This window comes from Pseudophryne corroboree, chromosome 3 (genome assembly GCF_028390025.1).
Source record: "Pseudophryne corroboree isolate aPseCor3 chromosome 3, aPseCor3.hap2, whole genome shotgun sequence".
Taxonomy (NCBI): Eukaryota; Metazoa; Chordata; class Amphibia; order Anura; family Myobatrachidae; genus Pseudophryne; species Pseudophryne corroboree.
Window position 1 is genome coordinate 112,298,563 of NC_086446.1, and position 10,000 is coordinate 112,308,562.

Below are 10,000 nucleotides of genomic sequence, written 5' to 3' on the forward strand. Positions count from 1 at the left end.
CAAACAGAAACCACAAAGCTTATCTACAGCCACACCACACTGGATATGCCCAATCTCATCTGATCTTGGAAGCTAAGCAGTGTTGGGCCTGGTCAGTACTTGTATGGGAGACCACCTGGGAATACAAGGTGCTGTAGATATTTTTATACTGCCAATACCGTTCTGTTGATGCATTCCATTTTCAAACATATTCATTTATGAACCAGTAGTTAGAAGTAGAAAAGTACTAACAGAAACCACAAAGTTCATCTACAGCCACACCACACTGGATACGCCCAATCTCATCTGATCTTGGAAGCTAAGCAGTGTTGGGTCTGGTTAGTACTTGTATGGGAGACCACCTGGGAATAAAAGGTGCTGTAGATATTTTTATACTGCCAACACCGTTCTGTGTATGCATTCCATTTTCAAATGTATTCATTTATGAACCAGTAGTTAGAAGTAGAAAAGTTCAAACAGAAACCACAAAGCTCATCTACAGCCACCCCACACTGGGTACGCCCAATCTCATCTGATCTTGGAAGCTAAGCAGTGTTGGGCCTGGTTAGTACTTGGATGGGAGACCACCTGGGAATACAAGGTGCTGTAGATATTTTTATACTGCCAATACCGTTCTGTTGATGCATTCCATTTTCAAACATATTCATTTATGAACCAGTAGTTAGAAGTAGAAAAGTTCTAACAGAAACCACAAAGTTCATCTACAGCCACACCACACTGGATATGCCCAATCTCACCTGATCTTGGAAGCTAAGCAGTGTTGGGCCTGGTTAGTACTTGGATGGGAGACCACCTGGGAATACAAGGTGATGTAGATATTTTTATACTACCAACACCGTTCTGTTGATGCATTCCATTTTCAAACGTATTCATTTATGAACCAGTAGTTAGAAGTAGAATAGTACTAACAGAAACCATAAAGCTTTTCTACAGCCACACCACACTGGATATGCCCAATCTCATCTGATCTTGGAAGCTAAGCAGTGTTGGGCCTGGTTAGTACTTGGATGGGAGACCACCTGGGAATACAAGGTGCTGTAGATATTTTTATACTGCCAACACCGTTCTGTTGATGCATTCCATTTTAAAACGTATTCATTTATGAACCAGTAGTTAGAAGTAGAAAAGTTCTAACAGAAACCATAAAGTTCATCTACAGCAACACCACACTGGATACGCCCAATCTCATCTGATCTTGTTAGCTAAGCAGTGTTGGGCCTGGTTAGTACTTGGATGGGAGACCACCTGGGAATACAAGGTGCTGTAGATATTTTTATACTGCCAACACCGTTCTGTGTATGCATTCCATTTTCAAATGTATTCATTTATGAACCAGTAGTTAGAAGTAGAAAAGTTCTAACAGAAACCACAAAGCTCATCTACAGCCACACCACACTGGATTCGCCCAATCTCATCTGATCTTGTAAGCTAAGCAGTGTTGGGCCTGGTTAGTACTTGGATAGGAGACCACCTGGGAATACAAGGTGCTGTAGATATTTTTATACTGCCAACACCGTTCTGTTGATGCATTCCATTTTAAAACGTATTCATTTATGAACCAGTAGTTAGAAGTAGAAAAGTTCTAACAGAAACCAGAAAGTTCATCTACAGCAACACCACACTGGATACGCCCAATCTCATCTGATCTTTGAAGCTAAGCAGTGTTGGGCCTGGTTAGTACTTGGATGGGAGACCACGTGGGAATTCAAGGTGCTGTAGATATTTTTATACTGCCAACACCATTCTGTTGATGCATTCCATTTTAAAACGTATTCATTTATGAACCAGTAGTTAGAAGTAGAAAAGTTCTAACAGAAACCACAAAGTTCATCTACAGCCACACCACACTGGATACGACCAATCTCATCTGATCTTGGAAGCTAAGCAATGTTGGGCCTGGTTAGTACTTGGATGGGAGACCACCTGGGAATACAAGGTGCTGTAGATATTTTTATACTACCAACACCGTTCTGTTGATGCATTCCATTTTCAAACGTATTCATTAATGAACCAGTAGTTAGAAGTAGAAAAGTTCAAACAGAAACCACAAAGCTCATCTACAGCCACACCACACTGGTACGCCCAATCTCATCTGATCTTGGAAGCTAAGCAGTGTTGGGCCTGGCTAGTACTTGGATGGGAGACCACCTGGGAATACAAGGTGCTGTAGATATTTTTATACTGCCAACACCGTCCTGTTGATGCATTATATTTTCAAACGTATTCATTTATGAACCAGTAGTTAGAAGTAGAAAAGTTCTAACAGAAACCACAAAGCTCATCTACAACCACACCACACTGGATTCGCCCAATCTCATCTGATCTTGGAAGCTATGCAGTGTTGGGCCTGGTTAGTACTTGGATGGGAGACCACCTGGGAATACAAGGTGCTGTAGATATTTTTATACTGCCAACACCGTTCTGTTGATGCATTCCATTTTCAAACGTATTCATTTATGAACCAGTAGTTAGAAGTAGAAAAGTTCTAACAGAAACCAGAAAGTTCATCTACAGCCACACCACACTGGATACGCTCAATCTCATCTGATCTTGGAAGCTAAGCAGTGTTGGGCCTGTTCAGTACTTGGATGGGAGACCACCTGGGAATACAAGGTGCTGTAGATATTTTTATACTGCCAACACCGTTCTGTTGATGCATTCCATTTTCAAACGTATTCATTTATGAACCAGTAGGTAGAAGTAGAAAAGTTCAAACAGAAACCACAAAGCTCATCTACAGCCACACCACACTGGATACGCCAAATCTCATCTGATCTTGGAAGCTAAGCAGTGTTGGGCCTGGTCAGTACTTGGATGGGAGACCACCTGGGAAAACAAGGTGCTGTAGATATTTTTATACTACCAACACCGTTCTGTTGATGCATTCCATTTTAAAATGTATTCATTTATGAACCAGTAGTTAGAAGTAGAAAAGTTCTAACAGAAACCAGAAAGTTCATCTACAGCAACACCACACTGGATACGCCCAATCTCATCTGATCTTGTTAGCTAAGCAGTGTTGGGCCTGGTTAGTACTTGGATGGGAGACCACCAGGAAATACAAGGTGCTGTAGATATTTTTATACTGCCAACACCGTTCTGTTGATGCATTCCATTTTCAAATGTATTCATTTATGAACCAGTAGTTAGAAGTAGAAAAGTTCAAACAGAAACCACAAAGCTAATCTACAGCCACACCACACTGGATACGCCCAATCTCATCTGATCTTGGAAGCTAAGCAGTGTTGGGCCTGGTTAGTACTTGGATGGGAGACCACCTGGGAATACAAGGTGCTGTAGATAATTTTATACTGCCAACACCGTTCTGTTGATGCATTCAATTTTCAAATGTATTCATTTATGAACCAGTAGTTAGAAGTAGAAAAGTTCAAACAGAAACCACAAAGCTCATCTACAGCCACACCACACTGGATATGCCCAATCTCATCTGATCTTGGAAGCTAAGCAGTGTTGGGCCTGGTCAGTACTTGTATGGGAGACCACCTGGGAATACAAGGTGCTGTAGATATTTTTATACTGCCAATACCGTTCTGTTAATGCATTCCATTTTCAAACATATTCATTTATGAACCAGTAGTTAGAAGTAGAAAAGTTCTAACAGAAACCACAAAGTTCATCTACAGCCACACCACACTGGATACACCCAATCTCATCTGATCTTGGAAGCTAAGCAGTGTTGGGTCTGGTTAGTACTTGGATCGGAGACCACCAGGAAATACAAGGTGCTGTAGATATTTTTATACTGCCAACACCGTTCTGTTGATGCATTCCATTTTCAAATGTATTCATTTATGAACCAGTAGTTAGAAGTAGAAAAGTTCAAACAGAAACCACAAAGCTAATCTACAGCCACACCACACTGGATACGCCCAATCTCATCTGATCTTCGAAGCTAAGCAGTGTTGGGCCTGGTTAGTACTTGGATGGGAGACCAACTGGGAATACAAGGTGCTGTAGATAATTTTATACTGCCAACATCGTTCTGTTGATGCATTCAATTTTCAAATGTATTCATTTATGAACCAGTAGTTAGAAGTAGAAAAGTTCAAACAGAAACCACAAAGCTTATCTACAGCCACACCACACTGGATATGCCCAATCTCATCTGATCTTGGAAGCTAAGCAGTGTTGGGCCTGGTCAGTACTTGTATGGGAGACCACCTGGGAATACAAGGTGCTGTAGATATTTTTATACTGCCAATACCGTTCTGTTGATGCATTCCATTTTCAAACATATTCATTTATGAACCAGTAGTTAGAAGTAGAAAAGTACTAACAGAAACAACAAAGTTCATCTACAGCCACACCACACTGGATACGCCCAATCTCATCTGATCTTGGAAGCTAAGCAGTGTTGGGTCTGGTTAGTACTTGTATGGGAGACCACCTGGGAATAAAAGGTGCTGTAGATATTTTTATACTGCCAACACCGTTCTGTGTATGCATTCCATTTTCAAATGTATTCATTTATGAACCAGTAGTTAGAAGTAGAAAAGTTCAAACAGAAACCACAAAGCTCATCTACAGCAACCCCACACTGGGTACGCCCAATCTCATCTGATCTTGGAAGCTAAGCAGTGTTGGGCCTGGTTAGTACTTGGATGGGAGACCACCTGGGAATACAAGGTGCTGTAGATATTTTTATACTGCCAATACCGTTCTGTTGATGCATTCCATTTTCAAACATATTCATTTATGAACCAGTAGTTAGAAGTAGAAAAGTTCTAACAGAAACCACAAAGTTCATCTACAGCCACACCACACTGGATATGCCCAATCTCACCTGATCTTGGAAGCTAAGCAGTGTTGGGCCTGGTTAGTACTTGGATGGGAGACCACCTGGGAATACAAGGTGATGTAGATATTTTTATACTACCAACACCGTTCTGTTGATGCATTCCATTTTCAAACGTATTCATTTATGAACCAGTAGTTAGAAGTAGAATAGTACTAACAGAAACCATAAAGCTTTTCTACAGCCACACCACACTGGATATGCCCAATCTCATCTGATCTTGGAAGCTAAGCAGTGTTGGGTCTGGTTAGTACTTGGATGGGAGACCACCTGGGAATACAAGGTGCTGTAGATATTTTTATACTGCCAACACCGTTCTGTTGATGCATTCCATTTTAAAACGTATTCATTTATGAACCAGTAGTTAGAAGTAGAAAAGTTCTAACAGAAACCATAAAGTTCATCTACAGCAACACCACACTGGATACGCCCAATCTCATCTGATCTTGTTAGCTAAGCAGTGTTGGGCCTGGTTAGTACTTGGATGGGAGACCACCTGGGAATACAAGGTGCTGTAGATATTTTTATACTGCCAACACCGTTCTGTGTATGCATTCCATTTTCAAATGTATTCATTTATGAACCAGTAGTTAGAAGTAGAAAAGTTCTAACAGAAACCACAAAGCTCATCTACAGCCACACCACACTGGATTCGCCCAATCTCATCTGATCTTGTAAGCTAAGCAGTGTTGGGCCTGGTTAGTACTTGGATAGGAGACCACCTGGGAATACAAGGTGCTGTAGATATTTTTATACTGCCAACACCGTTCTGTTGATGCATTCCATTTTAAAACGTATTCATTTATGAACCAGTAGTTAGAAGTAGAAAAGTTCTAACAGAAACCAGAAAGTTCATCTACAGCAACACCACACTGGATACGCCCAATCTCATCTGATCTTGGAAGCTAAGCAGTGTTGGGCCTGGTTAGTACTTGGATGGGAGACCACCCGGTAATACAAGGTGCTGTAGATATTTTTATACTGCCAACATCGTTCTGTTGATGCATTCCATTTTCAAACGTATTCATTTATGAACCAGTAGTTAGAAGTAGAAAAGTTCTAACAGAAACCACAAAGCTCATCTACAGCCACACCACACTGGATACGCCCAATCTCATCTGATCTTTGAAGCTAAGCAGTGTTGGGCCTGGTTAGTACTTGGATGGGAGACCACCTGGGAATTCAAGGTGCTGTAGATATTTTTATACTGCCAACACCATTCTGTTGATGCATTCCATTTTAAAACGTATTCATTTATGAACCAGTAGTTAGAAGTAGAAAAGTTCTAACAGAAACCACAAAGTTCATCTACAGCCACACTACACTGGATACGACCAATCTCATCTGATCTTGGAAGCTAAGCAATGTTGGGCCTGGTTAGTACTTGGATGGGAGACCACCTGGGAATACAAGGTGCTGTAGATATTTTTATACTACCAACACCGTTCTGTTGATGCATTCCATTTTCAAACGTATTCATTAATGAACCAGTAGTTAGAAGTAGAAAAGTTCTAACAGAAACCACAAAGCTCATCTACAGCCACATCACACTGGATTCGCCCAATCTCATCTGATCTTGGAAGCTAAGCAGTGTTGGGCCTGGTTAGTACTTGGATAGGAGACCACCTGGGAATACAAGGTGCTGTAGATATTTTTATACTGCCAACACCGTTCTGTTGATGCATTCCATTTTAAAACGTATTCATTTATGAACCAGTAGTTAGAAGTAGAAAAGTTCTAACAGAAACCACAAAGCTCATCTACAGCCACACCACACTGGATTCGCCCAATCTCATCTGATCTTGGAAGCTAAGCAGTGTTGGGCCTGGTTAGTACTTGGATAGGAGACCACCTGGGAATACAAGGTGCTGTAGATATTTTTATACTGCCAACACCGTTCTGTTGATGCATTCCATTTTAAAACGTATTCATTTATGAACCAGTAGTTAGAGGTAGAAAAGTTCTAACAGAAACCAGAAAGTTCATCTACAGCAACACCACACTGGATACGCCCAATCTCATCTGATCTTGGAAGCTAAGCAGTGTTGGGCCTGGTTAGTACTTGGATGCGAGACCACCCGGTAATACAAGGTGCTGTAGATATTTTTATACTGCCAACACCGTTCTGTTGATGCATTCCATTTTCAAACGTATTCATTTATGAACCAGTAGTTAGAAGTAGAAAAGTTCTAACAGAAACCACAAAGCTCATCTACAGCCACACCACACTGGATACGCCCAATCTCATCTGATCTTGGAAGCTAAGCAGTGTTGGGCCTGGTTAGTACTTGGATGGGAGACCACCTGGGAATTCAATGTGCTGTAGATATTTTTATACTGCCAACACCATTCTGTTGATGCATTCCATTTTCAAACGTATTCATTTATGAACCAGTAGTTAGAAGTAGAAAAGTTCTAACAGAAACCACAAAGTTCATCTACAGCCACACCACACTGGATACGACCAATCTCATCTGATCTTGGAAGCTAAGCAATGTTGGGCCTGGTTAGTACTTGGATGGGAGACCACCTGGGAATTCAATGTGCTGTAGATATTTTTATACTGCCAACACCATTCTGTTGATGCATTCCATTTTCAAACGTATTCATTTATGAACCAGTAGTTAGAAGTAGAAAAGTTCTAACAGAAACCACAAAGTTCATCTACAGCCACACCACACTGGATACGACCAATCTCATCTGATCTTGGAAGCTAAGCAATGTTGGGCCTGGTTAGTACTTGGATGGGAGACCACCTGGGAATACAAGGTGCTGTAGATATTTTTATACTGCCAACACCGTTCTGTTGATGCATTCCATTTTCAAACATATTCATTTATGAACCAGTAGTTAGAAGTAGAAAAGTACTAACAGAAACCACAAAGTTCATCTACAGCCACACCACACTGGATACGCCCAATCTCATCTGATCTTGGAAGCTAAGCAGTGTTGGGTCTGGTTAGTACTTGTATGGGAGACCACCTGGGAATAAAAGGTGCTGTAGATATTTTTATACTGCCAACACCGTTCTGTGTATGCATTCCATTTTCAAATGTATTCATTTATGAACTAGTAGTTAGAAGTAGAAAAGTTCAAACAGAAACCACAAAGCTCATCTACAGCCACCCCACACTGGGTACGCCCAATCTCATCTGATCTTGGAAGCTAAGCAGTGTTGGGCCTGGTTAGTACTTGGATGGGAGACCACCTGGGAATACAAGGTGCTGTAGATATTTTTATACTGCCAATACCGTTCTGTTGATGCATTCCATTTTCAAACATATTCATTTATGAACCAGTAGTTAGAAGTAGAAAAGTTCTAACAGAAACCACAAAGTTCATCTACAGCCACACCACACTGGATATGCCCAATCTCACCTGATCTTGGAAGCTAAGCAGTGTTGGGCCTGGTTAGTACTTGGATGGGAGACCACCTGGGAATACAAGGTGATGTAGATATTTTTATACTACCAACACCGTTCTGTTGATGCATTCCATTTTCAAACGTATTCATTTATGAACCAGTAGTTAGAAGTAGAATAGTACTAACAGAAACCATAAAGCTTTTCTACAGCCACACCACACTGGATATGCCCAATCTCATCTGATCTTGGAAGCTAAGCAGTGTTGGGCCTGGTTAGTACTTGGATGGGAGACCACCTGGGAATACAAGGTGCTGTAGATATTTTTATACTGCCAACACCGTTCTGTTGATGCATTCCATTTTAAAACGTATTCATTTATGAACCAGTAGTTAGAAGTAGAAAAGTTCTAACAGAAACCATAAAGTTCATCTACAGCAACACCACACTGGATACGCCCAATCTCATCTGATCTTGTTAGCTAAGCAGTGTTGGGCCTGGTTAGTACTTGGATGGGAGACCACCTGGGAATACAAGGTGCTGTAGATATTTTTATACTGCCAACACCGTTCTGTGTATGCATTCCATTTTCAAATGTATTCATTTATGAACCAGTAGTTAGAAGTAGAAAAGTTCTAACAGAAACCACAAAGCTCATCTACAGCCACACCACACTGGATTCGCCCAATCTCATCTGATCTTGTAAGCTAAGCAGTGTTGGGCCTGGTTAGTACTTGGATAGGAGACCACCTGGGAATACAAGGTGCTGTAGATATTTTTATACTGCCAACACCGTTCTGTTGATGCATTCCATTTTAAAACGTATTCATTTATGAACCAGTAGTTAGAAGTAGAAAAGTTCTAACAGAAACCAGAAAGTTCATCTACAGCAACACCACACTGGATACGCCCAATCTCATCTGATCTTGGAAGCTAAGCAGTGTTGGGCCTGGTTAGTACTTGGATGGGAGACCACCCGGTAATACAAGGTGCTGTAGATATTTTTATACTGCCAACATCGTTCTGTTGATGCATTCCATTTTCAAACGTATTCATTTATGAACCAGTAGTTAGAAGTAGAAAAGTTCTAACAGAAACCACAAAGCTCATCTACAGCCACACCACACTGGATACGCCCAATCTCATCTGATCTTTGAAGCTAAGCAGTGTTGGGCCTGGTTAGTACTTGGATGGGAGACCACCTGGGAATTCAAGGTGCTGTAGATATTTTTATACTGCCAACACCATTCTGTTGATGCATTCCATTTTAAAACGTATTCATTTATGAACCAGTAGTTAGAAGTAGAAAAGTTCTAACAGAAACCACAAAGTTCATCTACAGCCACACCACACTGGATACGACCAATCTCATCTGATCTTGGAAGCTAAGCAATGTTGGGCCTGGTTAGTACTTGGATGGGAGACCACCTGGGAATACAAGGTGCTGTAGATATTTTTATACTACCAACACCGTTCTGTTGATGCATTCCATTTTCAAACGTATTCATTAATGAACCAGTAGTTAGAAGTAGAAAAGTTCTAACAGAAACCACAAAGCTCATCTACAGCCACATCACACTGGATTCGCCCAATCTCATCTGATCTTGGAAGCTAAGCAGTGTTGGGCCTGGTTAGTACTTGGATAGGAGACCACCTGGGAATACAAGGTGCTGTAGATATTTTTATACTGCCAACATCGTTCTGTTGATGCATTCCATTTTAAAACGTATTCATTTATGAACCAGTAGTTAGAAGTAGAAAAGTTCTAACAGAAACCACAAAGCTCATCTACAGCCACACCACACTGGATTCGCCCAATCTC

At 41.0% G+C, this 10,000-nt stretch overlaps 31 non-coding genes and 14 pseudogenes across 31 annotated transcripts in view; all 45 read left to right on the forward strand.

Annotated features, from left to right (window-relative positions):
* Nucleotides 1-21: 21 nt before the first annotated feature.
* On the forward strand, nt 22-140 carry LOC135069861 (5S ribosomal RNA). The gene has a single exon (XR_010256041.1). It is a non-coding gene; the product is annotated as a 5S ribosomal RNA (ribosomal RNA).
* A 107-nt stretch (nt 141-247) lies between these two features.
* Nucleotides 248-366, forward strand: LOC134886551 (5S ribosomal RNA). The gene has a single exon (XR_010170630.1). It is a non-coding gene; the product is annotated as a 5S ribosomal RNA (ribosomal RNA).
* A 107-nt stretch (nt 367-473) lies between these two features.
* On the forward strand, nt 474-592 carry LOC135067376 (5S ribosomal RNA). Its single transcript, XR_010253592.1, has one exon. It is a non-coding gene; the product is annotated as a 5S ribosomal RNA (ribosomal RNA).
* Nucleotides 593-699: 107 nt separating this feature from the next.
* On the forward strand, nt 700-818 carry LOC134888850 (5S ribosomal RNA; annotated as a pseudogene).
* A 107-nt stretch (nt 819-925) lies between these two features.
* On the forward strand, nt 926-1,044 carry LOC135064379 (5S ribosomal RNA). The gene has a single exon (XR_010250687.1). It is a non-coding gene; the product is annotated as a 5S ribosomal RNA (ribosomal RNA).
* Nucleotides 1,045-1,151: 107 nt separating this feature from the next.
* Nucleotides 1,152-1,270, forward strand: LOC134886778 (5S ribosomal RNA). Its single transcript, XR_010170853.1, has one exon. It is a non-coding gene; the product is annotated as a 5S ribosomal RNA (ribosomal RNA).
* A 107-nt stretch (nt 1,271-1,377) lies between these two features.
* On the forward strand, nt 1,378-1,496 carry LOC134889322 (5S ribosomal RNA; annotated as a pseudogene).
* Nucleotides 1,497-1,603: 107 nt separating this feature from the next.
* On the forward strand, nt 1,604-1,722 carry LOC134885019 (5S ribosomal RNA). Its single transcript, XR_010169147.1, has one exon. It is a non-coding gene; the product is annotated as a 5S ribosomal RNA (ribosomal RNA).
* A 107-nt stretch (nt 1,723-1,829) lies between these two features.
* Nucleotides 1,830-1,948, forward strand: LOC134884947 (5S ribosomal RNA). Its single transcript, XR_010169078.1, has one exon. It is a non-coding gene; the product is annotated as a 5S ribosomal RNA (ribosomal RNA).
* Nucleotides 1,949-2,055: 107 nt separating this feature from the next.
* LOC134884997 (5S ribosomal RNA) lies at nt 2,056-2,173 on the forward strand. Its single transcript, XR_010169126.1, has one exon. It is a non-coding gene; the product is annotated as a 5S ribosomal RNA (ribosomal RNA).
* Nucleotides 2,174-2,280: 107 nt separating this feature from the next.
* On the forward strand, nt 2,281-2,399 carry LOC134889026 (5S ribosomal RNA; annotated as a pseudogene).
* Nucleotides 2,400-2,506: 107 nt separating this feature from the next.
* LOC135065903 (5S ribosomal RNA) lies at nt 2,507-2,625 on the forward strand. Its single transcript, XR_010252171.1, has one exon. It is a non-coding gene; the product is annotated as a 5S ribosomal RNA (ribosomal RNA).
* A 107-nt stretch (nt 2,626-2,732) lies between these two features.
* On the forward strand, nt 2,733-2,851 carry LOC135069401 (5S ribosomal RNA). Its single transcript, XR_010255583.1, has one exon. It is a non-coding gene; the product is annotated as a 5S ribosomal RNA (ribosomal RNA).
* Nucleotides 2,852-2,958: 107 nt separating this feature from the next.
* LOC134893393 (5S ribosomal RNA) lies at nt 2,959-3,077 on the forward strand (annotated as a pseudogene).
* Nucleotides 3,078-3,184: 107 nt separating this feature from the next.
* On the forward strand, nt 3,185-3,303 carry LOC135063348 (5S ribosomal RNA). Its single transcript, XR_010249682.1, has one exon. It is a non-coding gene; the product is annotated as a 5S ribosomal RNA (ribosomal RNA).
* Nucleotides 3,304-3,410: 107 nt separating this feature from the next.
* Nucleotides 3,411-3,529, forward strand: LOC135069863 (5S ribosomal RNA). The gene has a single exon (XR_010256043.1). It is a non-coding gene; the product is annotated as a 5S ribosomal RNA (ribosomal RNA).
* Nucleotides 3,530-3,636: 107 nt separating this feature from the next.
* On the forward strand, nt 3,637-3,755 carry LOC134892939 (5S ribosomal RNA; annotated as a pseudogene).
* Nucleotides 3,756-3,862: 107 nt separating this feature from the next.
* Nucleotides 3,863-3,981, forward strand: LOC134884632 (5S ribosomal RNA). The gene has a single exon (XR_010168773.1). It is a non-coding gene; the product is annotated as a 5S ribosomal RNA (ribosomal RNA).
* Nucleotides 3,982-4,088: 107 nt separating this feature from the next.
* Nucleotides 4,089-4,207, forward strand: LOC135069864 (5S ribosomal RNA). The gene has a single exon (XR_010256045.1). It is a non-coding gene; the product is annotated as a 5S ribosomal RNA (ribosomal RNA).
* A 107-nt stretch (nt 4,208-4,314) lies between these two features.
* On the forward strand, nt 4,315-4,433 carry LOC134886552 (5S ribosomal RNA). The gene has a single exon (XR_010170631.1). It is a non-coding gene; the product is annotated as a 5S ribosomal RNA (ribosomal RNA).
* Nucleotides 4,434-4,540: 107 nt separating this feature from the next.
* Nucleotides 4,541-4,659, forward strand: LOC134884831 (5S ribosomal RNA). The gene has a single exon (XR_010168963.1). It is a non-coding gene; the product is annotated as a 5S ribosomal RNA (ribosomal RNA).
* A 107-nt stretch (nt 4,660-4,766) lies between these two features.
* On the forward strand, nt 4,767-4,885 carry LOC134888851 (5S ribosomal RNA; annotated as a pseudogene).
* Nucleotides 4,886-4,992: 107 nt separating this feature from the next.
* On the forward strand, nt 4,993-5,111 carry LOC134884363 (5S ribosomal RNA). The gene has a single exon (XR_010168513.1). It is a non-coding gene; the product is annotated as a 5S ribosomal RNA (ribosomal RNA).
* Nucleotides 5,112-5,218: 107 nt separating this feature from the next.
* Nucleotides 5,219-5,337, forward strand: LOC134886779 (5S ribosomal RNA). The gene has a single exon (XR_010170854.1). It is a non-coding gene; the product is annotated as a 5S ribosomal RNA (ribosomal RNA).
* A 107-nt stretch (nt 5,338-5,444) lies between these two features.
* LOC134889323 (5S ribosomal RNA) lies at nt 5,445-5,563 on the forward strand (annotated as a pseudogene).
* Nucleotides 5,564-5,670: 107 nt separating this feature from the next.
* On the forward strand, nt 5,671-5,789 carry LOC134887225 (5S ribosomal RNA; annotated as a pseudogene).
* A 107-nt stretch (nt 5,790-5,896) lies between these two features.
* On the forward strand, nt 5,897-6,015 carry LOC135066014 (5S ribosomal RNA). The gene has a single exon (XR_010252276.1). It is a non-coding gene; the product is annotated as a 5S ribosomal RNA (ribosomal RNA).
* Nucleotides 6,016-6,122: 107 nt separating this feature from the next.
* Nucleotides 6,123-6,241, forward strand: LOC134888905 (5S ribosomal RNA; annotated as a pseudogene).
* A 107-nt stretch (nt 6,242-6,348) lies between these two features.
* Nucleotides 6,349-6,467, forward strand: LOC134886464 (5S ribosomal RNA). Its single transcript, XR_010170546.1, has one exon. It is a non-coding gene; the product is annotated as a 5S ribosomal RNA (ribosomal RNA).
* A 107-nt stretch (nt 6,468-6,574) lies between these two features.
* On the forward strand, nt 6,575-6,693 carry LOC135068270 (5S ribosomal RNA). Its single transcript, XR_010254474.1, has one exon. It is a non-coding gene; the product is annotated as a 5S ribosomal RNA (ribosomal RNA).
* A 107-nt stretch (nt 6,694-6,800) lies between these two features.
* Nucleotides 6,801-6,919, forward strand: LOC134893737 (5S ribosomal RNA; annotated as a pseudogene).
* Nucleotides 6,920-7,026: 107 nt separating this feature from the next.
* On the forward strand, nt 7,027-7,145 carry LOC135066278 (5S ribosomal RNA). Its single transcript, XR_010252530.1, has one exon. It is a non-coding gene; the product is annotated as a 5S ribosomal RNA (ribosomal RNA).
* Nucleotides 7,146-7,252: 107 nt separating this feature from the next.
* LOC134891544 (5S ribosomal RNA) lies at nt 7,253-7,371 on the forward strand (annotated as a pseudogene).
* A 107-nt stretch (nt 7,372-7,478) lies between these two features.
* On the forward strand, nt 7,479-7,597 carry LOC134884948 (5S ribosomal RNA). Its single transcript, XR_010169079.1, has one exon. It is a non-coding gene; the product is annotated as a 5S ribosomal RNA (ribosomal RNA).
* Nucleotides 7,598-7,704: 107 nt separating this feature from the next.
* Nucleotides 7,705-7,823, forward strand: LOC134886553 (5S ribosomal RNA). Its single transcript, XR_010170632.1, has one exon. It is a non-coding gene; the product is annotated as a 5S ribosomal RNA (ribosomal RNA).
* A 107-nt stretch (nt 7,824-7,930) lies between these two features.
* On the forward strand, nt 7,931-8,049 carry LOC135067377 (5S ribosomal RNA). Its single transcript, XR_010253593.1, has one exon. It is a non-coding gene; the product is annotated as a 5S ribosomal RNA (ribosomal RNA).
* A 107-nt stretch (nt 8,050-8,156) lies between these two features.
* On the forward strand, nt 8,157-8,275 carry LOC134888852 (5S ribosomal RNA; annotated as a pseudogene).
* Nucleotides 8,276-8,382: 107 nt separating this feature from the next.
* Nucleotides 8,383-8,501, forward strand: LOC135064380 (5S ribosomal RNA). Its single transcript, XR_010250688.1, has one exon. It is a non-coding gene; the product is annotated as a 5S ribosomal RNA (ribosomal RNA).
* Nucleotides 8,502-8,608: 107 nt separating this feature from the next.
* On the forward strand, nt 8,609-8,727 carry LOC134886780 (5S ribosomal RNA). The gene has a single exon (XR_010170855.1). It is a non-coding gene; the product is annotated as a 5S ribosomal RNA (ribosomal RNA).
* A 107-nt stretch (nt 8,728-8,834) lies between these two features.
* On the forward strand, nt 8,835-8,953 carry LOC134889324 (5S ribosomal RNA; annotated as a pseudogene).
* Nucleotides 8,954-9,060: 107 nt separating this feature from the next.
* On the forward strand, nt 9,061-9,179 carry LOC134887226 (5S ribosomal RNA; annotated as a pseudogene).
* Nucleotides 9,180-9,286: 107 nt separating this feature from the next.
* LOC135066016 (5S ribosomal RNA) lies at nt 9,287-9,405 on the forward strand. The gene has a single exon (XR_010252278.1). It is a non-coding gene; the product is annotated as a 5S ribosomal RNA (ribosomal RNA).
* A 107-nt stretch (nt 9,406-9,512) lies between these two features.
* Nucleotides 9,513-9,631, forward strand: LOC134884949 (5S ribosomal RNA). Its single transcript, XR_010169080.1, has one exon. It is a non-coding gene; the product is annotated as a 5S ribosomal RNA (ribosomal RNA).
* A 107-nt stretch (nt 9,632-9,738) lies between these two features.
* On the forward strand, nt 9,739-9,857 carry LOC134886465 (5S ribosomal RNA). The gene has a single exon (XR_010170547.1). It is a non-coding gene; the product is annotated as a 5S ribosomal RNA (ribosomal RNA).
* A 107-nt stretch (nt 9,858-9,964) lies between these two features.
* LOC135068271 (5S ribosomal RNA) overlaps nt 9,965-10,000 on the forward strand; it is a 119-nt gene continuing 83 nt past the window's right edge. The window contains exon 1 of the ribosomal RNA XR_010254475.1: nt 9,965-10,000. This exon is cut by the window's right edge and continues 83 nt beyond it. This is a non-coding gene — a ribosomal RNA (5S ribosomal RNA).